Here is a 26,625-nt window from a genome sequence, read left to right on the forward strand (position 1 = left end):
AGCGAGGCGGGAAGGGGGAAGGGCTGCCTTTTTTTTTTTTTTAACTCTTCCGAGGCAAGAGTTTTTGGTGTCCCTAGCACGACTGCAAATGTCCCGGCAGAACAATAGAAATGGGGGGTGGGGAGTGCCGGAAATGGTGCTGGAAGACCACTATAACCTTATAAACCTCCTCTTCCCTTGCAGTCACTATTGGCATGGAGAGACCCCAGTGCCTACCCCGCAATAGTGCCTTTTTAATAACTTTTTCCTAAACACGTCCCCCTCCCCACTTTATGAAATCACGAGGGCTAAGATCGCTCCCAAAGTTGTGACCTCCTGAAGCTCCAGCCTCTCACCTGCTCTGCCCCGGGCACCCTGACCTGGCTCACCCCCTCCCCCAACAGTTCCCGGGGTTTGCACCTAGACAATAAATTTAGTTTAATTTAGCTTCCGGTCTTTAATTTTAGCAGGTCTCCTTTTTGCATGCAAATCAATATGGCAATTACCATCTAAAAGCTCGCCCAGCCCCGGGTCAATGTAAATTGATCATTGTCCGCCTTCCACAAAATAACACCGGGAGTCTGTGGTGCATAATGAGATTATACTGGAAACTGTCTTTTAGATCACAAATTATATTTTATGCTGTCAGGATCTTCTCCGAGTGGACTTTCCCGCTTGTCTAATCACGGGGAGCCCAGCCCGTGGGTACTGGCTGGGGAGACACGACTCTGCAAGAAAACCAAGTGAGAATCCGCGTTTGTGAGACCCTCGACAGACAGCACACGGGAAAGTGAGCCTGCGCCCCGAAAGGGGCCTTCAGAAAAAAGCAGCAGAGCACCGTTAATGAACTCCCACCCAGCAAAAAGTCAGATGGCCCTTCCTGGGGAACACGTTGGGGCTACCAGAGAAAGCCGTCGGGGTAGCGTAGGAGATCAGGACACGCCCCGGGCCAAGTGCTCGCGTCGGAACGCGACAGGGTCGCCACCCGGGAGGACCAAGGAGGCCCCAACAGTCCTGCAGGGCGGATTCTCCGGGCTTCGCCACCTAGGCCTCAGCGGCACGGCTGACTGTGCAAAAGGAATCCCGTCGGCCATAAACACTGGCAAAGAAACGGTCGGGCCACGGTCTCCCTCCTCTAGTCCGGGCGAGTCCCCCACCAGGCCCGATCTGGCGACACTGGCCGCCCGGGATCCCAGGCAAGGAAAAGGACCTCCCTCACCCAGAGCACTGCTCTCCCGCCCTTCAGCGGCCCCCGGGGCACGGGTGTGACCCCGAGGCCTAACAAAGGGCCTTCAGAGCTCCTTTCGGCCTCAGGCCGGCGGGGGAGGGGTGGGGCACGGCGGATGAGGCGGACCCACGCGGTCCCAGGCCCAGCCGAGACGACTGGGCCTCTGGGCCTGGCGCCCTCGAGGAAATCAGCAGGGTGGCATTGTCAGGGGCTGGCGGTCGTGCCTGAGAACCATCCCGGGTTTGGGGCGGCACTTTGGCCACAAGAGACTGCAAGCCTCTGGCCAGCCCGAAGCCCAGCCCTGCCCCGCCCGGCCGGGGCTCCACCCAAGTGCGGTCTTCCCAATAAAAGCTGGAATTCCCGGCTGGGCTCAGACAAAGAGGGACCGCGGCAAATCGACGCCGCAGGCAAACTAAACCCTAGCAGGAGTTTACATGCGCGTCTGGGGTCACCCAGGCGCCTGCTAATCCACCCTACACTGGCCAGCCGGCACCGTGTCCCCCAGCAAAAACAAACAAACAAACAAACAAACAAACACAACAGACCCAAATAAAAGCATGCCTGCCTTCCCTTTAATTCCTCCCAGGAGCCACACGTTTTTCCATTGGTCTTTCCCAGTCTGCCAGGCTCTGCCTCACCTTAGCCAACAGGCCCCAGCAGTGCTACATCCATTCCTGGAGGCCACAGAGTGGCAAGCTATCCCCTTTTCCTCCACCATCCGGCCATTCAAGGTGAACTTCAAATCTCTTCGGAATCCCTCCTACCTGCTCCGCACACACCCTCACCCCCTCTTGTATTAGACAAGAGACTCCATCCTTTGGGAGCTGCTCTGCCCCTGGTTCCTTCCAGCCAGAAACACTATTCCCTTGTGAATTGTGCGTGTGAATGTGGTTGTGTGGCCTGCACTTTTGTATCCACATTGGTCTCACTGGGCAGGAAAGTCTCCGTCAGGCATTGAGGGTGTTTGGTCATTCAGCCTGTGCATCTAAGCATGGGTGTATGCATATGAATGCCTTTTGTGTTTCCAAGTGACCCTCCTCACACCTTGAAATGGACTTTTGTTTCTGGAACCCACTTACTGAAATTCTGCCCCAGTTTCCAGCTCAACAAAGTTGGACTTTTCTTAGAACATCGCCATACATCTTTGCATTTGCACACCCATATTTACATTTCTCTTGGCCGGTTCTTTATCTCTTATGGATCTCTTGTTCCATTTGGACATTGGAGTCCCAAGTGTCTTGATTTGTCTCAGCACCTGTCATTCAGGCACATGTCTTAATCTGAGCATTCCTGTCCAACATACATCTCCTTATACTACTTATGTTTTTCTTGCTTTGCCTATATGTGGCTCATGCCCAGGACCAGCCAGTATGGGTTTACCATTTAAAAGTAAATAGAGGATCCCTAGACCACAAACCCTTAAAAGAAAGGTAGGGGAGAAGAGCGTAGAATTAGTAGCAAGTTATTGATGTATAGGGTCACACAACTACCAATTAATTTCAGACTCTGGAAAGAACTAGACTAATGTGTGCAAAGTTGGATTAAATTTTCAGACCAATTCACTATTAGCACCATGTGTATACAAATGATGGATCTCCTAACAACACATCAGTGTCCAGCCCAACTTGTATTCGCAGTCTGACTCTCTTGCATACAAGTTCACAGTTAAAAGTGTTTATTTATACGGACAACTCAAAGACACCCCCCCCCCGCTCTCTCAGGGCATACCTGTACATTCTGGCCTGGCATTTCAGGCTCAGGTTCTTAGTCTGCAGCGCTCAGTCAGAGGCCCCACCCTACTAGAGCTCTGTGCAGACCATCCCTCACTTGAATGCCAGCAAAAACTCTCTCTTGGGAACATTGAGGTGTACACATCTGCATCTCCCAAACTCAGTTCCTTAAGCGAGGGTGCCCATTGTGTGTGTTCACAGCTCCCCCACTGACAAGTATCCGGTCAAGCTAGATCATTTAGCAGCTGCATTTGGTTTGTATTAAGATACAGAGGATGCACCAGGATGTGTCCATGCACACACAGAAGAGAAAGGAAAACCCTAGGCTTAGATTCCTGACTCCTTTCCCCTGGGGGGCTGGCTACTCGGCCTCCAAGAATTTCTACTCGACTCTTTGCTTTGCACCCCTTCCCCATTACACTACCTCTACCCACCTTAAAGGGTTAAGACAAGGGGGGGGCAGCCTTCCTTCCACCCAGCTCTCTGGGCCCGCAGGCTAGCTCGCTCACTCGCTGCTCGCGGGAGTCTGCTGCCGTCTCCGCGTCCCCCCCCCCCCCCCGTCCTTCAGCCGGGAGGGAGCCTGCATGGCTGTCTAGACCGATCTATCACCGGCACACCAACAACACCCGCGAGAGCGCGGAGACCCTGCCCAGGTCCCCCGGCCCGCACGGTTCACGGCGGACAGACTCCGGGGAGCGTGACGGAGCCTGCGGGGTGGGGGTGGGGGACTACAGACGCTGGCCGCCCAGAGCGCCCGGCGGGTGCTCCCCAGCTCCTGCCCCCCGCGCTCCCACCAGCCCGGCTGCCGGGGCACAGTCACAGCTCTGCGCGCTGGGCAGTCCTATTTTTATCTTGTCTAATCCCAAACTGGGCGGGGAGCACAGGCGTCGTGCTTAGAGAACAAGAGATAGGCGAGGGAGGCGGGGAGGAGCAGCCAGGCAGCGACGCGAGCGGGAGCGAGTTAAAGACACAGAGGAGGCGACCGTGAGCAGGAAGAAAGAGCGGGCTGCGCGGGCCTCGCGGCGCCGCACGCAACGCGCCGCCCGGCGAAGTTACACTCGCCTCCCTGCGGTCCCTAGCTGCCCGCCCCTCCCCACTTCCCAGCGCCGCTCTCCGCAGCCAGGACCGCGGGGCCCCGGCCTGTGTGGGAGGCGGAGGCCAGGCCGGCCCTGCAAAGGGCTGGAGAGAATCGCTAATGAGCTGTGCGGCCCATTGATCCAGAGAACACTTCCTAATTAACTCTCAGTCACCTACTGGTGACAGAGCCTCAAAGGACAGCGTTGGGGCCGGCCAAGCCCCAGCCCCGACCTGGCGGCGGAGCGCCCAGCGCCCGAAACCCGCGCGCTCCCCTAACCACCCTGGGCAATTTGCGTGCCTGGCGGTGTATACCCGCACGCCGAAGGCCAGCATCGGATTAGACCTGGACGGCATATTAATCATAGCTTACCCCCCACTTCCTCTACGCGGTGAAATCGTGCCCAAAATAAACACTAGAACCTACACTGCAAAGCCCAGACCAGACCAGATAACAGGTCGGGGGCGGAGTGGGAAGGGTCGAAAAGGGAGCATATCCTCCAAGTGTCCATGCACAGGAGCCAGAGGCTGACAATTAAAATGCCTTCCACACAAGCAATTCTGTTGGCAAAACCGAATCCAACACCTCTTAAGGGTAGATTTCGGTCCGCGGTGTCCGTTTCCAGTGCCACAGGAAGTGTCAGATGGCTAGAAATACCCAAGTCTGTCTGCGCTCACCACCCACCACCTTCTGGGGTGGGCCATTTCCTCCTCATTTTTACTCCCAGGCCTTTTAAAGGGTTTTTCTCCAAGGGGTTACCCCTAGAACCAAACACCAGTACCCCTTTCTTCTCCCCTAGTCCCCTCTCCAGAAGGGGAGGAAAAACAGCCACAATGCTAAACCAGGAGCTGTCTAGTCTAGACGCAGTGAGGCTGTGCGAATACCTATTTGAAGCGCGTTGGTTTCTTTTTAAGGTTTGTTTTTAAATACACATAACCCTCCTTCCTCAGTCGCTCTTCCATTCCCCCAACCCCCACACTCTAGACGCCGGCGGCGCGCGTCCCCGTGCGCGGGCACTCACAGTCTCTAGCTGGAGATCGCGGACTTTCTGGAAAAGATTCATTAACAGCAAATTAAGCCTCACCCGGCCTCGGCCTACACGCGGCCAGGCACCGCAGTCTTCGGGACCCGGGTACGTGCCCCTCGAGCGTTCGGGCGGCGGGAAGCCCGCCGGGACCACGCGTGCCTCGAGCCGACCTAGTCCGCACACGGCGCCCCGAGGCTCCTTTCGTAAACAGCAGGCGCTCGCCGCCGCCGCCCCGAGCCCCCGAGTTGGCTGAGGCTCTGCGGCGCAGCCTCCCGCCCGCTCCAAGCGCGGGCCCCGCGGCGCCTCGCCCTCCCCGCCTCAACCGAGGATCGCACCCGGTGCGCAAGTTCCTCTTCGCGCTGAGCCTCCGCGCCGCACGCCCTCCGAGTGGGACCAACTTCCTCCGGCAGCAGACTTTCACACGCCCATCAGCGCTTCCCACCAGACTCCCCACTGCCCAGCGGAGGGCCAGGTCTCCCCGCCCCCCCCCCGCCGCCGCCCGCACACAGGCACATTCTACACCACCCACCCCTGGGGGCTCATAACTTCAACCTAGCCCACGACGCCTCGGCGAGGGTGGAGGCGGCAGGGGGCCGCGGATTACAATTTTAAAAGAACATTTACAAAACAAAGCGTCTGACCTGGCGGGGCCGACCGGCCGAGTGGGAACCCCTGGCTCTGCACAATTTCCTAGTAGTTTTTTTTTTTTTTTAATCCACGTGATCCGAGCTTTGGGGCAAGCCAAGAAAGAAAAAAAAAAAAAACCGGGACTCCCCTCCCGAGTTGCACGGCGGCGACAGGTCGAGCTCGACTCGGCCGGAGGCGCCCGCCACACACCCTTGCGCACGCACACGCCGTCGTTCCACTAGGAAGAACGATCGGCCCCCGGAGAGGCGAGACCAGGCGGCGGAGGCTGGGGGTTTTTACAGTTCTTTCCCGAGTCGAAAAAGAAAGCAGACGGGAACCCGCCGCCCTCCCCTTCCTGCTCTCGAGCTAACGCCGAGCCGAGCTTCCCAGCTTCCAGCCCAGTTCCCCCCCTTCACCCGACAAGCGGCGCTCAGCGGCGACCGCGCTCCCGCGCAGACACACACAGGCTGCAAACTTCCACTCTGCGAACTCCCTGCTCTCCTCCCAGCCCCCCGGGAGGCGGCAGGCCCCCAGCTGCGCCCTCCCTCCCCGTTGCCTACGCGGGGCCGCTTAGGTTGGCTGCATTTCTAATAACTTACAGCTATGAAATAAAAACGAAAGCGAGCAATGAAGCTAAGGGAAAGCGCGAGGCAAAAGGTTCGCGGGGTACGCGAGAGTCGGAGAAGAAACCCGCGACCGGCGGGGGCCCCAGGGGAGGGGGCCGACTGCAGCCCGTGGCGCGCCAGCCCGCCCGCGGCCTCCCTGGGGAAAGGTGTTCCGGGCACTGACCTGAAATCCCCAGTCGGGGAGTAGGCAGGGAGCCTGCGATCCGGCGCTTTGAAGTTTTCCCCGGAGCAGAGTCGAGGCAGCAAGGAGGAGCGGGGGTCGGCTGGGTGGCTGGGAAGTGGTGTGCGGGGCTGGGGGCTGGCGACGCTAGGGAGCGGAGAAGGAGCCGGGCCGGGGAAGCGCAGCGAGCAGCAAAGTTTGCCGTCCCCGGCTGCCCGCAGCCCGCTCAGGCGCCGCGCTCCCTCGCCGTCTGCTGCCAGCCGGCTGCCCTCGGGGTCGGCCCCGCCGAGGGGTGGGCTCTCAGCCGCGTGGGGGTGGGGCGGGGCGGGGCGGGCTCCAAGCCTCAGGGCAGGTGGCGACAGCCCCGCGCGAACCTCCGGGCTCCCGCAGCTGGACTGGACTCCGCCTGGCTCAGCAGCTCCCGCGCCGCCGCTGCCGCCCGCGCTCGGGCAAGAGCCCCAGCGCCATGTTGACGGTTCGCCGCGAGCGCCCGCTCGGGCTGTGTGTGTGTGTGTGTGTGTGTGTGTGTGTGAGAGAGAGAGAGAGAGAGAGAGAGAGAGAGAGAGAGAGAGAGAGAGAGAGAGAGAGAGAGAGAGAGAGAGAGAGAGAGAGAGAGAGAGAGAGAGAGAGTGTGAGAGAGAGAGAGTGTGTTGGCCAAGTCGTCCCTGCGCGGCGACAGCGCGGCTTGGGCTCTCCGCCCGGCGGCTCTCGGGCTCCCCCTCCGCCGCCGCCCGCCTAGCTCCCGCTCTCGGTCGCGGTCTGGGCTCCGGCGCGTCTCCCCCGCAGCCGCCGAGCTCCGCCCGCGTTCAGCGAGGAGCGCAGCTCTGCCTCACCTTGCCGCTGGGAGCCCGGGCTCCGTCTGCAGCCGCACGCCGCGATCCCAACGCGTCCCCCCTCCCTGGTTCCCTCCTCTTCCTCCTCCCCCTCCCTCCGCCCGCCCTCCCTCCCTCCCTCCCAGCAGCCGCCTCCCCTCCCCCCGCAGGCGCAGCGCTCGGGCGACAGCCGCCGCCTCCAGCTCTCGCAAGTTTGAGCTCCCCCAGTCTCTGCTCTCCCTCCGTTGCGGCGCCTCCGCAGTGGGGTTTCGGGAGGGGTGATTCCCCAGGAAAGGTTTGCCCGAGTTTCCCCGGCCGTCATCGATTCCCAGGCCGGTGCGTCGGGGCCTCTCCACGTCCGTACCCCGGACCACCTGGGTGGCACCCCCGTTGTCCCCTGCCGTCCCCTCCCCAGCTCGGGCCGACTTGGCTGCACACACCCGGCCAGGACGCACGTCCTGGGCGAGCCGGAGACCGACTTGGGCGGCGGCGGAGGTGGCGGCGAGGGCGGCCCGCAGAGCCCGAGCCGAGGGGATGGGGGCTGCGGGGGCAGCTCTCCCAGGCGCGCGCCGAGACTCCCCTTGCTACCCAGAAGGCCAGTGGAGGACCGCAATTACCATAAAGCGCCTGGCACTCCGCTCAGCCAAAGCTGTCAAACCCCAGCGGCAGCCGCCACTGCCGCCTCTCGCCACCAGTGCTGCGCTCTCTCGGCCTCGCGTCCCCTCCGAAACCCAGCAGAGCCTAGCAGTGCGCGTCTGCGCTCACCCCCACCCCAGATCACCCCTTCTTCCCGAAGGAGCTCCTTCCCATTTTGGTGTCCTGAGCTACCTGAAAACACCACCCGGGGCAACAGTGGCTGTTCCGCCCTAACTCCGCGGCCAAGTTCCCCGGACGTTTCAATTGTGTGGGAATTGTTTAGGGGGGGGGGGCGCGGGGGGAGGCGCAGGGAGCAGCTCTTGGGGACACCAGGAGGCGGGGGAGGGATAGGGGAGCGGAGATCCGACAGAATTTTTCCGTTTTTTCGGCATTTCAAGGTCTGCACCTCAGATGGTTGGAGGGTCTGCCCTGGTCCCTCACCCTGGCTCCGAGAGATTATCTCCCGCGTTTTATTTTCCTTGGCAGGGAGCAACTTTTGGCTTACAGCGTTCGCCCCATAAATTTCCACTCGGTAACGTCGTGCTGATCGGTGCTCGGCGGCGGCGTACAGCCTGCACCCGCAGCAGTTCAATTCAATTGACACGTATTGAGCTTCTCCAGCGCACCCGGCGCGGCGCTGAGTGCGGGTGGGGTGGGGAGGTGGGGGCAGGCGGGCGGGGGCAGGGGAGCGGAGAAGCAAGGTTCCGGCCTACCCCGAGCGCAGAACCTCAAGGGCGAGCGGGAGCCCCAGTTCACAAAGCTGGCGGGAAGGGGTGAGAGTGGGGGAGGGGTGTTCCGGCCTAACTGTTCCCAGACTGGGGGCGCGGACGTCGAGGCCAAAGGTGACCCCCGTTGGGCTGCTCACAAGGGTCTTTTATGCTGGGAAGGGGGTGGGGTGTCTGTTCTGCCTAAGAACAAGATGGTGCAGGCTTGATGAGAACATAAATCCGAAATGGAGGTGGTTTGTAAATCCACACGGAAAGTTTTTAAATATCCTGGAGTGTCCCCATGCCAAAAATAATCAAAAGCATCTCAAGTTGATTACTAAGTCAAGGTCAAGGCCAAAATCAGCTCTAGCTAGCAGATATTTTCCCTTTTAAAAATGAGACTATTGACTGGGACTGATATTGGGTGCGATTTTATTCATTCTGTTTTAGTTCTCATCACATAGTTATAAAAACAGCCATTCTCAAAGCAGAAGTGAAACATCTCTACCGTTTGAAACCCGAAACTTGGGCAGAATTAAATCTTCATGCTCCAGAGCTGCTTGTAACAACTGATGCAAAAGGCAGGCGGGGAAGGGCCACTGCGAGCAGTGCCCAGTCGAGCTGGGCCGCGAGCAAGCGCTTCCAGGACCCGCGCCTGCAGAATGGAATGCATGTCTTTTGCTTCCTGGTCTTTCTGGGGTGGACATCTCCGAAAGCTAATCCACACTTTTTTTTTTTAAATCTCCAGTAGAAAGACACCTGGACTATTATGCTGTAAAGCTATTTTTTATAAAGACATTTTAGGGCCAGACATTAAAAGTTATTAGACTGAACGCATGAGAGTTAGAGACACAGCTGGAGAAAAGGCCGCTAGTTGTGTGTTGTAGCAACATTTCTTTTTGAAGCGACTCCTTTTATTCAAAACAAGTCTAAAATAACTGGGAAGGCTGGCATTGGGGATTTGTGGGGGAACTCTGTGTATGCGGTTCCAGGCGAAAAGGCCGCTGGACTGCTGTGGGCTGGGCAGGAGAGCTGGCCTGGGCGAGTGCGGATCGGTGCCAGGTCCTTCCGGCTGGGTTAGGCCGCACCACAGAGGCCCTGGCCCAGTGCCTGGCCACCTTCTCTCCCCTCCCCTCATCTCTCCAACTCTCCCCCCCAGGCACAGGCTTTTCCCGGAGTTTCTAGTGGCATATAACAGTCCAGAACTTTTGGAAAATCCAGGAGCTGACCACGGAGCTTGCTGTTTCTCGGACTCCTGTGGCCTCCCGGGGCTGCTGACAAAGGGGCCTGTTTGTCTAACTTTAAGTCCTAGAGTTAAAATGAATGGAGGGGGATGCTGTAAACGCAAAGGGGCCCTGGTGAGGGCTGACTGCAGGAGAAATTTGATGCTGTAGACAAACAGGCCAGTAAATTCGCCTTTGACTTAATTTGCAGCATTCACCCCCCACGCCCCCCTTTTGCAAGGACTCTCCCCTCCATGGTATATTGCAGGATGGGCTGGTGGGATTGAAGGGCTTCTTCTCCATCTCTTAGGGATACATTTTCCAACTCCATGGGATTTTTAAAATATCGTATTAAGGGAGTCCTAAGAGGCATGAGAGGGGGGATTGACTCACTGGGAATTAAAACGTGGGATTTTCCCGAGGTGCCCTAAGGCAAAGGAAAAGGGGGGGCAGGATTACACCTATTGGCCTGGTTAGTTGGAATTGTTCTGGGAAATAGAGGCAGCAAGAAAGATCTTATGGCCCCTCTCAGGAAGAGGTTGCAGGAGCTGGGGACTCAGCCTGCAGTGTGTGCGGGCGTCTGGCCCTTTCCCTGCTCCCTCCTCCTCTGCCCTCCCACGAGCCCCTCGGGAGCTGACCTGGGGGTCAGGCCGCTATACCAGGCACTCAGAGAGGGGAGGATTTCAATAAAAGCAGAGGAGGAGGCGGAGAGGGAGTGTAAGAGAGGGGAGGCCGTGTAGCCAGTGGAGAAATAAAGAAATAAGCGCAGAAATGAGAGATGCTTGGAGGGGGGAGCTGCCCCTCCTCAACCAGCCCCATCCCCATGAAAGGGTCCTGTGGTTATAACATATGGCTGGACCTCAGGCCGCTCTGCTACTCCAGGTTCTGCAACTGGGCAAGCAACTTGGAGCTTCTGGCCACAGGCCTTGCTGCCCTTTGCAGGTCTGGTGACTGTGCAAGATGTGCCAGGGCCTCTTTCACACCTTCAGCCATGCCCAGGCTTGGGGGAAAGGCCACGAATCCTGTGTTGAGGTCCTAGCCAGTGTTGTTTTTGGGGGGGTACCCTGGGCTCCCAACATTGTTGGGGGGCATATTTGTAACAAAGTAGAGTGGACATCCTAAAAGCTCTCTAGGCCTCTGACTGCCCTCCTCTGAGGCTGTTCTCTGGCCTATGACACTCCATATTGGAGTAATGGGAACTTTTGGCATTTGAATGGGTATAATTTGTTTTTTACTTTACAAACTGAGGTAGCCTGTTACTGTTTAAAAACACCCAAACACTCACACCTACAGTCATCTGGTCATTTTGTAAAAGAACTCTGGGCTTATCCAATGGTACTTTAAAGATACACTGGCTCACCCTTCCAAGCACAGAGCATATATCCTGCTTCCCTTTCCAAATTCATTTGAGGTAAAGATGTGAGACCCATCCTTGTCCCAGGGATTTAGCTGATCACGAGTCATCTGAAGATGGCTGCTTCCAGGACAGAGCACTGCTGAACTTGGGGTTCACAATGTTAAAGATGGCTGTTCTTTCTTCTACCTGGCCTTTGGAGGGTCCTTGAGTGTTTGGGAGAAGAAGGGCCAGAGTTCCTGGTTCACAGGAACTGTCTGGATTGGATTTGTGTCATGACCTGAGCTCCTGGGACTCAGGCACGTCTACACAGTGAGGCCTGCAGGGTGGTTGGGTGCCAACTGAATGGGCAGAAAAACAGGAGGCTTCTGGGAGGCCCTGTCTCCTGCATGGCCTGTCCTAAGTTTAAGAGCCTTCGAAGCTGCCTTGCAGGCCGGGTGCTCCTGCAGATAAACCCGGACGCCACGTCCCGCGCCGGGGCTTATTTAGCAAGGCGCCTCCTGCGCATATTTTACTCGGCCGGGGCAGTGAGTGGGAACCGCAGGGAGAGGGGGGCGGGGAACCATCAACTACTCGCCCTGGGACTCAGGTTGCTGGCCTCCAGCCCCAGCCATTTTGTATCCAGCTTCCCTCCTCCACTTCCTCGAGGTCCCTGCGGAGGCTCACCACCCCGGGCCCTTCTCGGGACTGGGGTGTTTGTGGGGGGGAGAGGTTTGGAAGGCTCAGTCTGCCCCTCGTCCACTGCAGGAGGGGAAGGGGGAGCCAGCAGATGGAAACGCGGCGCTGATCTGTCTCTAAACACCTCGGAGCTCACCCGCCTCCCTCCAAAGCCGGGCACAGAGGTGAGTGGCGCAGGGTGGTTGCCTTGGGAAGGTCGCAGCCAGGAGCAGACCTCTGGGCTCGTGCAGAGCTGGGGATTCCAAAGAACTTAATCTGCAGCACACTCTACCCCCTCCCATTCCACCTCCCGGGCCACTCAGTTCTGCCTCGGTCCCCCAGCCTCCCCATCCCTGCTTTTCCAGCGCCTTAGCAGCGGTGGGGCTGCAGGGTGGTTTCTGTTGCGAGGCCTGACAGAACCTTCTGTGTGCGGCGGAGGGAGGAGGCTAATGCATAATGCACAGCGCCTGGAAGCCCGGCCATTAGCAGCCTGTCGGTGACACAGACAAACGACTGAGAGGGAGGAGATCCAGCTCGCTCTGGAGTTTAAATATACCAGCGTGGAGGGGAAACGCCATGATTTAAAAGTGTGTGTTTGCAGACACTCGCATATATTTTAATGATTTCCAGCAGGCTATGCGCCCCAGCCTTGCATCCCCCCTCCCCAAAAGGGGAAAGTGTATAGAGGAGGAGGGATGGAGGCAGGAAGACCTCAACCCGAGACCCTCCGCAGGCTTTTGAGAGGTTGGCAAAGGCAGTGCTGAGAAAGCGAGGCCTGGAGAAGCCGCTGGAACCAAGGCCATCCTGTGTTGTTTTGTTTTTCCTTAAAAAAAAAAAAAAAAAAAAAAAAAAACCTCTGGCCATGGGGCCTTCCAGCGACTGGACCCTCTGTGCTGTTCTAGAAAGCCCCGGGGAAAGAATAAATAAACCTTGCCATCCTCCCTTCCCCCCAGGAGCCCCCATTTTTGAATCTTCCTTTTCTACTGACAATCCAGAGACCTCCTTCCTGCCCGTTTAACACACCAGTGTTTTTTAGCAATTAAGGCGAGAAGGGGGTGGGGATAAAGATAAGCCAATTTTTTTTCCGCCATGCAAGTGTGAAAGATAAGATAAGGCTAAGCTGGGGCAAAGCGGCTGCTTACAACCTCCCCTCAGCGATTTTGATCGGTCACTTCTTATCTCGCCAAAATGCTCCTTTTCGAAAACTGCATCAAAAAAAGAAAAAGGCTGAAGGAAAGCATTTTCATTTGGAAGTGACATTTAAAATCCACCTCCCCTCCATCAGCTACCCCCGCCCCACTGGCTCCCCAGGAAAAGTTGCACCTCTACTGCAGGGTTTCAGGCTTTCTCGTGGGGGGCAGGATTACTAGTGTAATTAGGCTGAATAAAACCAGGGATGCGTGATGAGGATTTATCCTGCATCCAACCCAAGCTCGAAGCCACCTTTTCCTTCTCTTAGTTACTGGTCCATGTTTGTTTCGCCATCGCGCTTCTGTGTTGAAACTGAGTAAGTACTTATATTTGGGAGGGTCATATAACTATGTCAACATGAGGTGGTTGTTAATGTGAAATAATAAGAAACTCTGCTGATTTTTACAGGCCCCTGTAAAAGGAGGAAAAGGCATCACACGCCCCAGAATCCGACAACTCTAGCTGAACTGGACTCTCCGGGAGTTTTAAGAAATCCTTTCCCCCCTGACACAGGAATCTCATGAAGGGGTTTCCGGAAGACTTTGTATTTGTTGAGGAAGGTTTCAGTACCGAACTCCAGGCCTGCAGGGAGGCCTGCGAATTCCCCCCAGCTCAGCTGCTGGCCCCAGATTGCAGACATCAAGAAGGGCCTGCCCCCAAACCAAGTTGACCCAGCCTCTGCCCACCTTCGGCTCAAAGTCTTGAGGCTCCAACCCGCCCCCTCGGTCCCATCTCAGGTGCTATCCTTGGAGCCCGGCGTGCAGCGAGTCTGCTCCCTCCGGCCAGGCTGCAAGACCCAGAGCCCGGGGCCAGCCACAGACGGACCGTCCCCGGGGAGCCGAAACCGCCGAGCGGGGAAACCCCTCCTCTAGCCCTTCCCCGAAAAGCCTGGCCACGGCCTAAGCGCTGAGCGAGCGGGCATCCGCTGACAGCCGGGCCTCACGTAAGGCCCACACGCGTCCCATTAGTCAGCCCGAGTTCCCCTCGGGCAAGCCGTCTGGCGCGGCCCCAAGGCCGGGCACGGGCGGGGAGGGGGTGCGTGGCCGCGTCAAGCGGGGGGCAGGGGCGCGGGGCCGGCCCAGGCTCGGTTCCGCGTTCCTGGACCCGCGGGTAAGCTGAGCCGGCGGGGCAGGCCGCTCCCTGGCTGGCGCCGGGGCGCCGAGCTGCGCTTCACGTGCCCGCCATATCAGCGGCGGCGGCGGTGGCGAGGAGGGGGGCTGGGAGGCGCGCGGCCGCTCCTGCGGGGTCCCTGGCCCCCGCCTCCCGGCTGGGGGCTGGGCCGGGACCACCCCGCGGCCACCATCCCCGCGCAAGCCGACAGCCGCGTAGCCAGACACCCAGAGGCTCCCAGGACACCGCTCCGAGAGCTGTGCGGCGGCAGCAGCCAGGGGAGGGTGCTCCTCGCGGCCGCCCCGGGAACTTCCCGGCCGCCCCGCCGCCGCCGCCGCCGTCACGGGGGCCGGAAGCCCTCGCGCCGCCCTGAGAGGCCTCCGCGGGCCCCCAGGGCTGTTGCAGACGAGGGCTGGCCGCACGCACCCCTGCTCCCTCCTTGCCACAGGCAGACAGTCCGCGCCCTGGGGTATCCCCCATTTAAGCCAGAGGACCCTCCTCGCGGTCCGGCGAGACGTCCCTCAGCCACCGCCAGAAGCACGCCCCCGCCCCCCTCTCCAGCCCCGCAGCTGGGACCGGAGGGGCGCGGAGCCGCCACTCCGGCCGGGCAAGAACACCTGCTCCCGGGCCCTGCAGCTGGGCGCGTGGTGCCGGGAGAGGCTGCCTACTGTTGTGTGCAAAGATCGCGGAGAAGAAAATGGGGCTCCGAAGCTCTGGGCCAGGAGCAGCGGGGTCCTCGGCCACCCCCATCTCCCACCCTCTCTGGGCGATCAAGCCCAAAGCCAGAAAGACTGCCGACGACCCGGGTCTCCTTTCGAGGGTCGAAGGGCCACCACCCTGGGATCCAGCTTCTGGCCTTAAGAGGTCGTCCATAAGACAGATGGGGAAAAACCTGTTTGGGGATCCTTCCCAGTGTCAGTCCCCGCTCCCCCAACCAGACACTCATCTGCCCCTCGGCCCCCCTCGAGCCACGGGCGGGGAACCGGAGTAGGTCAAGGCGGCACCAGCACCTCCCCCCCCCCGTCCCCATAGGGACATAGAGTCTGGTACTGGGCTTCGACTTTGCCACTGAGCGTGGAGGAGGACGGATGGACCCCTCCATGCCCTGACGAGCCCGGGCGGTCCAGCTAACCTGCGCGGCTGGCCCTGCCCCCCCCCCGCGTCCCGCCCTCCCCGACTCTCCTGGCTCAGGGCCCGGCCGGGGAAGGCGTTGTTTTGCCAGCGGGAGTCGAGCGAGTGCGCAGAGAAAAGCCTCCCTGCTCTAATGAGAGTGCACACAGCGCTGCAGCAAGGAGGATGATTACCCGGCGGGCGGGGGGCGCGGGCCCGGGCCGCGGGCGGCGTGTGCGGTGGCCCCGCGGGCCCGGAGTCCCCGCCTGTCTGGCTGCTAATCGCACGCTTTCTGCTGTTACGGAGGCAGGCGGGAGCCGGCGGCCGAGCCCAGCGCCGGCGACTCGGCGGGTGACACGGAAACATGGCGCAGCGCCCCTCCCCCGCCCGCCCTCCCAGCTCTCCCGCCTCCCGCCTCGCACTTCCTCCCGCCCGCGCGGCTTTTGCAGTTCTAATGCTCTGCTTTCGGCCTGGCACCATTACGCTAGCAGCCGCTTCTCTGCGGCCCCGCGCGTCTCTTTCCCCTTTGTTTTCGGGGTCTATAGAAAACGTTTGCTTTTGTCCTGAGCTCTCGTTAAACCAAACTTGTGGTGGCAACGGAAGGCGGGGAGGGCGGGGAGGGGCTCGGGGATTTTGGCAGCAGTGGACCAGAGCGTGGTGGAAACTTCTCTCGCTGGGTTCCCCACCACCCCGCCTTCCTCCCCTCCCCCACACACAGATCCGCCGCCCGGCGACGCTTCTCCCCGAGAGGCTCCAGCACTCCAGGAAGGAGGTCTGGGACACAAGGACTGTGACCGTGGGTGACGGGCCCAGGGTGCCAGTCTAAGCCCCGAGTTTGGGGCACTCGGTGACCTCGCTCCTTGCAGCCTGGACTTGCCTGCTTCTCCTTCCCTTTGGTCCTTTGTATCTCAGTCGGTGGAGAAGAGGAGGGAAGAGAAAGTGTTTCTTGTGTGTGGTTTTTATTTTAAGGTTTTATTGGAATCTCTCACCCCCAACTGCACAGCCTCCTCCTTTATTAGGATCTAGGGCGAGAAGGGGGAAACGTGGACTGTACCCGGGAAAGGATCGAAAACCTAGCCCTGGAGGCTGGATCGTACTCTGCTGGCCAGCTCGGCCACACTCAATCGGGTGGGGCGACCCTGCAGAGTCGGGGAGGCGAGGGTCAGGTCCCTAGATTCAGAGACGCCAAACCTCCCTCCCTCGGGGCGAGAGAGCAGGATCCCCACCACCACCACCACCCCCTCCACACGCGCGGCGCGCTCCCTAGACCGTCGCGCACGCCGTGGCTCTCCGCACCAGAGCTGCTCAGGCGGCAATTTTTTAAGCCTGCAATTAAGCGAGGCGTCGCTGTGTCCTCTGCTAGTGTCGATCCTGTCAGTCGCACATGGCCTTGGTGCTCCGGTCCGAGGCCCCGCGATTAGTCACAGGCTCGCTTCGCTCCTTCCCTAATCCGCCTCTGCAGGCAGCCTGGGGACGCGGCCGACTTGGCGGCGCTGGCAGGGAGCCACCGCACGCGGGGCGGGCCGCCTGGCCAGTGCCAGCCCCACTGTGCCCTAGCCGGCGCGGGCCCCAAGGTGCGGGCTTGGCGCCCCCTCCTCCCTTACCGCCCCCTGGATGGGGCGGCGGAGCCCCTCCTCCTCCCGCCCCTCTCCCGGGCCTGCGAGATCTATTTGTGTGGTGTCATTTGCATAAAAATAGGACAAGTGTTTCAGTGCGTTCGAACGCGGGAGGCGAAATCCTTATTGATGTGTCTGTGTGGAGCCTTCGGTTGTCGGAGCGGTTTGATTTAGGGTGTTTGTGTTGCCTTTTACGAGAAATGAGAGGAAATCCTGCGCAACGCCTACGGCGACCAGGGCCCCCTGGAGCACCCCCCTCTGCGCGGCTGGGAACGGTGCACGGCTTGGGCCCTGGCGCGCCGGGTCCACAAGGAGCAGGTTGAGGGCCAGGCGGGCGGCCCATTATGACTCATAAAACCGGGCGGCCTAATCACCAGCTGCCAACCCATTTACATGCGGTGCTTCCCAATGCTTCTTTCGCCCAGGCCCGGCCTCCCGCGGGTTCGCCCCGGACACGACTAGAGCCGCCCAGTGGGAGCTAATCAAGTGGCCGCTCCTGCCCGTCGGCAGCCCGGCCTCCCATCCTTATAGACCCCCCGCTCTCTCTTGGCCTCTACTCTATTCGCCAGCAACTCTTCAGCTGGGACAAATAGCTGGGAGGGCGCCGGCCTCGCGGAGCCAGTAAATCAATCATTAACTCCTTGGCGAGGCCAGGCCAAGGGAGGGAGCGGTGGCCAGAGCCGAGTCTGCAGGGCGAGCGCAAGGGGCTGGAAGGCACCCACGTGCTTGCCAGCCAACAGGGTGCGTGAAGGCAGGTCCCGCCAGAACCTCCCGGTCCCTTCCAGAAGCCTCCGCCCTCAGGGCCTTTCAGGCCCGCACCTTGCCTCGCCGGGCAGGTCGGGTTACTGCGCGGCCCTTGGGCGGGCTTGAACATTAACGAGCCGCCTCGGGCCTCGCGGCCTGTTCTCCCCAGGAGAGTGTGCTGCGCTTGGGCAACCTCCTCGGATCCGACCGGGCTCCTCCAGGCTCCAGCTTGCCAAAGCAAACTGATCGCGCCCGGTGTCGACCAGGGTCCCTGCAGCACCCTCTCCGCCACGGTGGGGCCGGCATTGAAGGGGTTAAAAGCCCCAGTTCGCCCTGGCTCCTCGGCGGCGTGGAGGAAACGCTGATCAAAGTGCCTACGGGGAAGGAAACACATGCACAGTGGCACCCGGGTCGGAGCAGGCCGACTGGAGACCGCTCTGGAGCCGCTCGCCTCGACCCGCTTCCCACACTCCCGGGAACACGGTCACAGCAGCGGCGCTGGCCCGCGCGATTCACCCGGCGGAGCTCTGCGCGCCGCGGCCGAGGAGGAGGAGGGACCAGGGGGCGGGAGGCGAGCCCGGGCTGCGCGCCAAGAGGCCCGGAGCCGCAGATTAGTCACCGCTCGGCTCGGCGCTCACGGGTGCGCCCGGGAACCGGGAGGGCAGGCGTCGGCCCCGCTCAGCCGGGCTCCTGGGGCCTCGGCGCCGGTGCCCCCGCCCCCACCCCCGCGTGCGCCTGGCTTGACTCTCAGGAACTCGCGCAGCCGAAATCCACTTGTCAGTTCAAGGGCAGGACAGAAACTCTGCAAGCTGAGTCTTGCGAACAGGAAATTTCTCATTGGCAAGGTGCTGCCCATCCCCCACGTCGGCTTCAAAACAAAACAAAACCCCGGCGCGAGCGGCCAGCGCGCCCAGCCTCTGTCCGCCGGGCCCGAGCCCCTCCGCCGCCTCGGCGACCCCCGCCCCTCAGCCCCCGGCGGGGGATCCGAGAGCTCGCCGAGCCCCGGGCCCCGAAAGCAGGCAGCGCCGGCGGCGGCGAACACACAGGCCCAGCGGACGGGCTCGGCTCGGGCCCCGCGGAGGGTGATCGGCTGCCACCCTCGGGACCGAGGCAGGGTCGGGCGGGGGCGCGGAGCCCCAGAGGCCCCGCGCCTGCTCGGGCGGTGAACCCCGCTGAGCGGTTTGGCGGAGCTGCCGGGGGCCGCCGGGTCAGCGGCTCCCCGGAGGGGGTGGGGGCGGGGAGGCTGCGAGGCGCCGCCGACTCGGCGAATCCCGCTGCGGGAACCCGGGAGGGCTGCGAGCTCGGCCTGGCAAAGTTCCTGTGGAAACTCCATGTTTTGAAACTCCAGCGGCGTCGCGGAAGGAGGGGGAGAGGGGAGCGCGCGGGGGCGGCCTGCACCCGCGGGTCGCGCCCCGAGAGGGAGCTCCGCGCCCCCTTCCAGTCTCCCGGGAAGTCGGGAGGGCGGGGACGACCGGCTCCCCGAGCCCGATCTTTTGTGTTCCCTTTTTTCCTCCTCACTCTCAGGGAAAGGTATAAACCCGTTTTATTTATTAAATTCAGCCAGGAGAGGAAGGCTGCCTTTTTAGGGACCCCGATGTTCAGGGTAATTTCGTATTTGACACATGTAAATACTTAGTACTCTCAGGTAAGGTCAAATTATTTATCATCTTAATTTATATTTCAATAGGCCTACAATTTAGAGGCGCGAAATGCCTCCTTATGAATCATTATGGTCTATTAGGGGAAGTAATGTATAAACAGCACTGTTTGGGAGGGAATCACTTATGTTGACATTTAAATGGCTCCTCAATAGTTAAAAAAAAAAAAAAGACATTCAAGTGCCTTTGATTAAATGTACAATTTACAAGACCATCAGCAAAGCCATCAGGAATATAAATTCTTCTTGGGATTTTTATGTATTTCCAATTTTTAAAAAGCCTTCCAGGACGTGTAATTTTAATCCCTATGAGAAAAATGTACAAATTTCAGGCGAAAATATCATTCTCCTCTCCCCCAGCTAATGTCTTCTCAGGGAACCTCTAGGACTGAGCAAACTCAGCCAGCAGGTCTCCCCACCTGGGGGGGGTGGTGGTGTAGGTGGCTGTATCTCAGCGACAGAATCAACCACTTTTTAACAATATTCCAGAAACGGCATAGCTTGCCTGCTGGTTTCCAACCTTCTGAAGGCCTGTGTTCAGCCAGCTATCCTGGTATCCCCACAGCACCCAGGCCAGGACTTCTCACAGTTTGTGTGTGTGTGTGTGTGTGTGTGTTTTTTTTTTTTTTTTTTTTTTGTACCAGGGATTGAGCTCAGGGACACTCAGCCACTGAGCCACATCCCCAGCCCTATTTTGTATTTTATTTAGAGACAAGAGTCTCACTGGGTTGCTTAGCGCCTTGCCTTTTCTGAGGCTGCCTTTGAACTGGAGATCCTCCTGCCTCAGCCTCCTGAGCCACTGGGATTACAGGCGTGCACCTCCAAGCCAGGCTCACACAGTTTGAAGTCATCTTACATCTGCCACATAATCCTCAGAGACTCTTCCTGACTGTTTCCACCCACAGCCCCTGTCCTTTCTTGCGGAGAGAGGGCTATGTTAACCCAGGGCTTCTACAGGCATGCACCACCCTTGCCTGGTCTATGAACTACTCATTGAGGGGACCCCCCTCATCCCCATTGCATTCATTTGCTTGAAGCATCTCCCATCTTCAGAATATCCTTCTTTAACCCCACATCTCCTGCCCTGGCTCCCTATTTATCTGTTTCCTTGTACAGCTATACTTTGAATTTTTTACTTTATCTGTCAGTCAATCCATGGATCATACCGGGGATTGAACCCAGGGGCGCTGTACCACTGAGCCGCAGCCCCAGCCCCTTTATATTTTATTTTGAGACAGGGTGTCATAATGTGACCCAGGCTGGCCTTGAACTTGCAACCCTCCAGTCTCAGACTCCCCAGTGGCTGGGATTGCAGATTTGTGCCAGCCACCAAGTCTGGCAACAGCTGCACTTTTCAAAAAATGTGTCTCGGTCCATGTGACATTCTACTTCCATACTGGTATTCACTCTAAAAAATCAGCTAATTTCGAAGTTATTCTAAGATAGTGGCTAAATACAGCTTTGTTTACAGGAGCACAAGTTTAGGAAACACCTAAATGTCCAGTGATGATATTGATACAAAGCACACAATGGAATCTTCTATAGCTATTCAAAAAGTGAAGATCTTCTCTGTGTACTGGTACAGAAAGACCCTCCAGGGTGGATGACTAAGGAAAACACATAGTTATGTTACGATTTGTATAAAAACAAACACGCGGAACACTAGATCCTGTTTGTGTGTACATTAAAGATGTCCAACACTGCTGGCCAGCACCCCCCCCCACTGTTCTTTGCATACAACACACTGCACAAGCTGTTCTGAACTTCACCTGTGAAACTTATTGCTACATCTTGCAGTTGGAGTTGCCTGTGTTTGTTTTGAGACAGGGTCTTGATCTGTTGCCCAGGCTGGCCGGGAATTCCTGGGCTCCAGCAATCCTGCTGCCTGGGCCTCCTACTCGGCCTCCCAGGGATTCCAGGTGTGGGCAGCCTGCAGATCTTTTTCTATCCCGCAGGAGATGGACCTTGTCTGCAAAGCTTGTGGAAATTCATTGCACAGATACATTATTTACCAAGCTCTCTAACCCATACCCCCTGATCATTCTGCAGAAAGTGCTCAGGGTCACCAGTCACTTCCTCGTTGCTAGGAGTAGGAAGGCCTCATTCTTTCCTGCCTTGGCCTCTCAGAGGTACTGAGTGCCCGGCTACTCTCCACTTGAACTGGTCCCTCTTCGTGGCTCCCAGATGCCCAACACATATGCTTTTCATCCAAGCTGCGAGCCTCTCAGTTTCCTCTGGCTTTTCTCTGTGCTCTACCAGTTGCTTGGGGTCTCAATGCTCCCCTCCTCTCCAGCAAACTCACCCAGGCTTACAGCTTGAAATACCACTCACTTGTTGATGACTCTTAAATCTGCCCCCCCCCCCGCCCAGTTCCAGGCCACCCATATCAAACTGCAGGCCCCATATCTCCATTCGGCATCCACAAACAGCTTGGTAAAAATAGCTAACATTTACATAGCGCTTATTAGGTGAGCACTTTATATATAAATTGACTATGAATTCTTACAACTCTCATACAAGGTAGGTGGAGTCACTATCCACATTTTACAGATGAGGAAATGGAGACACAGAGGTTTTAGAACATTCCTGGAAAAACGGTGGCTCTAGGATTCAAATCCAGGCAGCACTCTGTCCAGAGTCAATGTTCTCACCCCAATCACCGGTACTGGGGGTTGAGCCCTTGGAGGGGGGGGGGCTCTACCACTGAGCTACATCCCAGACCTTTTAAATGTAATTTTGACACAGGCTCTCGCCGAGTTACCCAAGATGGCCTTGAACATGTGATCCTCCTGCTTCACTCTCCAGAGTACCTGGGATGACAGGCATTTGCCACCGTGCCCAGCTCAAAGTCCATGTTCTTAACCATTCCACAGAATCCTCATCAAGAATGACCTCTCCTTGCCAGGTGTGGTGTCACATGCCTGTAATCCCAGCAGCTCCAGAGGCTGAGGCAGGAGGATCACAAGTAGGAGGTCAGCCTCAGCAATTTAGTGAGGGTCTGAGCAACTCATTGAGACCCTGTCTCTAAATAAAATATAAAAAGGGCTGAGGATGTGGCTCAGGGGTTAAGCACTCCTGGGTTCAATCCTCGGTATCAAAAAAAAAAAAAAAGAATGAGCTCTCCTTCATCTCCCACCTCCCCTCTTTCCACTCCGATGGCAGAGTTAACTGTACTTCCAAGTGTTCACCAGTAGACACACTTCTTCCCCTTAGATCCACCTTAGGCCAGGCCCCCACCTTTTCTTTGCTGTGTTATTATCCAGGGTTATTATTCCAGCTGGTCTGTATGCCACCATCATTGCTCTCCTGCAATCTACCTTCTGAATGGCACTAGAAAGTTCTTTCAAAAATATGTCACAAGTCTGCCGGGTGCGGTGGTATACTCCTGTAATCCCTGCGGCTCAGGAGGCTGAGACAAGAGGACTGTGAGTTCAAAGCCAGCCTCAGCAAAAGCAAGGCGCTAAGCAACTCAGTGAGACCCTGTCTCTAAATAAAATACAAAATAGCGCTAGGGATGTGGCTCAGTGGTCGAGGGCCCCTGAGTTCAATCCCAGGTACCCAAAAGAAAAAATATGTCACATGTCACTCTCACTAGTTCTCATTGCACTTGGAAGGAAACCCAAACTCCTTCACAAGGCCACTGGTTTCCCTGCCGCTTTGTTCTCGCCAATGTGTACCTTACTCTCTGAGAGGCTGAGACGCAGGACTGCTGTCAATTCCCAAATAGATTATTTTTTTCTTTTTTCTTTTCTTTTTTTTTTTTTAAGCAGGGACTGAATTCAAGGGTGCTTACCCACTAAGCCACACCCCCAGCCCTTTTTATTTAGAGACAGGGTCTCACTGAGTACCTTAGGGCCTTCCTAAATTGCTGAGGCAGGCTTCCAACTTGCAATCCTCCTGCCTCAGTCTCTGGAACCGATGGGGTTACAGGTGTGCACCAACCTCGCCTGGCTCCAAAGAGGTTCTTGAGTTCTTCCCTGGTCAGTCTCTATGTTCCATATGGGCAGGGCATGCCATCATCACGTCCTAAGCTTGCATCCATTATCAGCAATAAGTACATATACATATAATGTTCTCAGAATACTGTTTCTGGATATATCTGGATCCCGACAATAGAGATGCAAAAAAAAAGACTTGATAAACAACTGTCAAGTGCTCAATACATTCATATTTTGTATAATGGGGCAGAGAAGAAACCAACTTCAAAAGAGCAAGATGGTTGTAAATTTGGGCTAACGGGCAGGGGAGGACCCAGATGTTCAGGAGGTGGACCTGTGACTGCCAAGTGACAGAAATTGGGAAAGTAAAATATGAGGCTGGGGTAGCCATTACCTGCCGGGCCTGTGGGGGAGACACATACCCATGTCCTTCTCTGTCAGAGGAGCCAGTGACTTGATCGAGTAGGCCCAGGGGGTGGGTGGGTGGTAGTCAGATCCTAGGTGCTGCAGAGTATCATTCCCAGGAGATCAAAGAGGGCCACCCTTATCAAAGAGCAAGACGAATCCCCCCGCATTGCCAAAGTCCTTGCCTATTGCCAACCATAGGGTCCTTACTTGATGGCAAAAGATTGAGACTGCTTCTCTTGAGACCTTCAGGGACCCAAGGTGTGGGCTCTGGTCACAGTTGACCTTGGGCAATCGAGTTATCCCAATTCCATGTTGTTTGATCTCATAACAGTAACTGTGTCACCGGGGCTGGGGACATAGCTCAGTTGGTATAGTGGTTGTCTCACATGCACAAGGCCCTGGGTTCAATCCCCAGCACCACACACACACACACACACACACACACACACACAGAAAAAAAAAAAAAAGCCCAGTAACTGTGTCACTACACCTTATTTCATAGTGAAGCAAATCTTTTTCAACAATGAATATTTCTTACAGGGTATAAATAGCTAATGCTTCCCCACCCCATCCCCTAACCAGGTATTGAACCCAGGGGTGCTTAACCACTGAGTCACATCTGCAGCCTTTCTTATTTTGAGACAGGTTCTCACTAAGTTGCTTAGGGCCCTTGCTAAAGTGCTAAGGCTGGCCTCGAACTTGCGATCCTCCTGCGTCAGCCTCCCGAGTTGTTGGGATTACAGGCATGCACCATCACGCCCGGCAAAACAGCTACTGCTTAGTGAGGACCTTTTCTTCCATGACTTTATTCAGTACATTTCCAAGTTATCTCACTTTTACCCCAAAATAACCCTATGGAGTAGGTATTACTATTCACATTTTATGGTCGAGGACACTGAAACTCTGAGAATTAACCTCCCCACACCAAAATATAGGGCCAATCTAGCAGAAGGTGGCGACAAGGATTCCACCTGACTCCAAACCTCAGCTCTTTCCTGTCAAGTACATGGTTTGCCTCCCATGCCCATGAAGTGTTCCCCTAAATGTTGAAAGTACTTCTGGGACGAGATCCTACACGGCGAGATTCTCCAACAGTGTTCTTCTGGGGTCATCCTGGCCACTTGCCAACTGCGGTAAATATCATATAAAGGAATTTCTTTCTTCCTGGGATCAGCAGGTCTCAGCTGATCAGTCTTGTTCGCCATGGGAACCTAAGAATTTATCATCTGAATAACGACTTACCCTCCTCCCTCCGGAGAAGCCTTGCCAAAGTGTGGGGTGGGCAGATTCAGCCAGGACTTCCTTCCCAGTATAAGCGGAAATCTGTAGCTGTGTTTGGAAAGTGTCTGCACCTCCACCAATACCAAAGTGTGGCTCAGTGTTGGGAAAAGGAGACTTAAGCTCTTGTCACGGGGAGGACGCGCACAAGAACAGGTGCCACAAGAAAGGACCCCCACCTCCAGCTCTCCTGAAGCTGGGGAACTCTTGAGATTGAGGGGGAGCGGGTCACTAGTTTTCTTCAGCTCTTACAAGAACAATAGCCAGAACTGATCAAGGCTTCGGATGTGCCAAGCACAGTTCTAAACACTTCACGAACCTGATCATGTCATTTCACATCGAAAACAACTATCACACAGGTAGGATTAATAGCCCCACTTCACAGATGAGGAAACTGAGGCTGAGACGTACGTGCCCACTTGCCTGGAAACTCACCTTATTCCCAAAGCCCCAGTTGTTATCCAAGTTGTCAGTGTCCCTGCCATCAGGGTGCGACACTGGCAACTAAATTCCAGAGGCACCTTCCTTATTTGGCCAATTCTAAGGGATCCTCGCCACTGGGTGCTTTAATAGGATCTGAGGACAATGGCCAGGCTTCATTCTGGCATGTAAATGAAGTCCCCTGAAGACATCATTGTCCTGCAGTGAATTGATCCTGTGGGTCCCCCTGAGAGGCCTTTGGACCCGAGGAGAGGTTCTGGGCTGACCCACAGGCGGGATGGCAATCCGGGCCCTGCATGCTGTGGCCAAGCCCGCTGAGCAGCCGCCGGTGGATGCCCTTGTGAGTTCAATGCCAGAGGCTGCGCCAGGACCTTCCTGGCCCCGCTCGCTGGCACAGGGAGCTCGGAGGAGAGAAGATCAATCTTGAAGATAATTTCGGTTCTGTCTTTTCTCAGACTAGCTATTGTCCTCTGCTCTAAGGTCTGCGGCTATGATTAATGCACTGCTGCCTCGGCAGCTCCTTCCTTGCTTTTGGGGTTGGTTTTCCAGCTGTTGCCAGAGTCACTCCTCAGAAGAGAGGAAACACTCCCAGGCTGCAGCTCTGACACTGTCCTGGGTGGCCACCGTACCGGGCCGCTCCTGCAGTAGGTGATGTTACTGTTTATAGAGTTCAAAGCGCACCCGCCACCTCCACCCATGGAGGCCTAATCCTTTAATTATTCTCAAAAGACCAAAAATAAAGATTGCAATTAATAGGATCATGCAGTCTTTTTCTCATTTATAATTATATATTATTATTTTTCTCCCTACTTTGTTCCAATAATGATTTAAGGCTGCTTCCAAAGATACACAAAACCCCAGCAAAGATAAACAGAAGAAGTAGGACATGAATTATAATGTCACGCCTGCTCATGACATCTTTGCCCCATTCCACATAATAGAACTGAATTCATAACGCCTTGCAAAAATGAGGTAATTCAGCTCTTTGGGTGGCAACACTAGGCTCTTTGTAAAATGAGAGGGTGGTACATAGTAATGGAAAGAACCGTGAAGGGGACAAAAGATCCAGTTTCTAAGGCTGGCTCCCTCAGTGCATGACCTTGGGAAAGTCACTCAGTCTTGGTTCATTTTGTGTTGCTATAACAAAGTAGCTGAGGTTGAGTGTTGGATAAAGTAAAGAGGTTCATCTGGCTCACAATTCTGGTATCTAGAAGGTCCAAACAGCATGGTACTGGTGTTCTGAGGGCTGTCTGACTGTGTCACATCATGGCAGACAAGCAGGAAGGGAAAC

General features: G+C 56.9%; 1 protein-coding gene across 7 annotated transcripts in view; it reads right to left on the reverse strand.

Annotated features, from left to right (window-relative positions):
• The window catches only part of BCOR (BCL6 corepressor), a 123,741-nt gene that overhangs the window by 37,917 nt on the left and 59,199 nt on the right, over positions 1–26,625 (reverse strand). For 4 of the 7 annotated variants that reach the window (XM_081277510.1, XM_081277508.1, XM_081277509.1 and 1 more), the window contains exon 1: positions 6,456–6,597. The exons of the other annotated variants lie outside the window; for them this stretch is intronic. The gene's annotated coding sequence lies outside the window, so the exon portion shown is untranslated. Of the gene's footprint in view, positions 1–6,455; positions 6,598–26,625 lie in introns of those variants that run through there. 7 annotated transcript variants of the gene reach the window in all.

Source organism: Spermophilus citellus (assembly GCF_964194105.1).
Source record: "Spermophilus citellus genome assembly, chromosome: X".
In the NCBI taxonomy this organism is placed as follows: domain Eukaryota; kingdom Metazoa; phylum Chordata; class Mammalia; order Rodentia; family Sciuridae; genus Spermophilus; species Spermophilus citellus.